Here is a 941-nt window from a genome sequence, read left to right as displayed (position 1 = left end):
TTTCAATTTTTTTTTTATTTTTCTATTTTTTATTTATTTATTTATTTTATTATTATTTTTTTTTACTTTTATCATCCCATAGGCGTTGATGACCAGAGGGTTTTACGCCTTTAAGCAGCAATCAACAACAACTAAACCATTTAAATACTTATAATATTAAATACAGTATATAAAGCCATTTGTAGCAACGGGTTCGTATTAAATATTTTCTATTTATTGCTATATATTTTATTTTAGTTTATAATGAAGTGATACAGGTGTGTAGAGAAACTACCTATCAGTAGCACTCTAATGACGTTTTACATTAGCAGGTCTCGTGAACATCTTTTGAGGTGCCTCGGAGGATTGTCAGGAATGGAAATGTTAGAAACTAGTGGTTAGAGAGTTTATAATGGCTCGGGCTAGATCGGTTACATGTGGAACACTGAGGTTGTTATGTATGATTTTATTTGTGACAAAGTAAGGAGCATTTAGGGTTTTATGAAGGAGTTAAGATTGTAAGGTCTAAGAGAATCAAAACAATTATCAATCTGGAAAATAAAAAATATGTTTTATATAAACTTTTTATGTTATTGCGTGTCCTTCAGTGTCCTGGAAAGAGCGATTACAAATGAAAAATTCCTAGAACGTTTGTGTTTACACACACAAAAAAAAATTAATGAAACAAAAACAACCCCTGAACCTGTTACAAGAACAGAGTGGAAAATAAACGTACCAAACAGGACTGGAACAATAATTAGTGAATTAGGAATTTCCAGAAGGGGAATTCCAGATTTGCAGAACCTGACTCATAACTTGCTGCTAGGAGGGATATTCCAGGAAGATGCTGGTTTTTCCAGTTCAACAAGAGGCTTCGATAGCCTAGTCCAGAGGGGTGAGTGACTCTTCAGCATAAAATTGGAAGATAAATTGAAGGCTCAGTGAATATTTATTGATCTCGT

Source organism: Halyomorpha halys, unplaced genomic scaffold, assembly GCF_000696795.3.
Source record: "Halyomorpha halys isolate HHAL.00 unplaced genomic scaffold, Hhal_1.1 Scaffold895.1, whole genome shotgun sequence".
NCBI classification, from domain to species: domain Eukaryota; kingdom Metazoa; phylum Arthropoda; class Insecta; order Hemiptera; family Pentatomidae; genus Halyomorpha; species Halyomorpha halys.
This window is presented reverse-complemented; position numbering follows the sequence as displayed.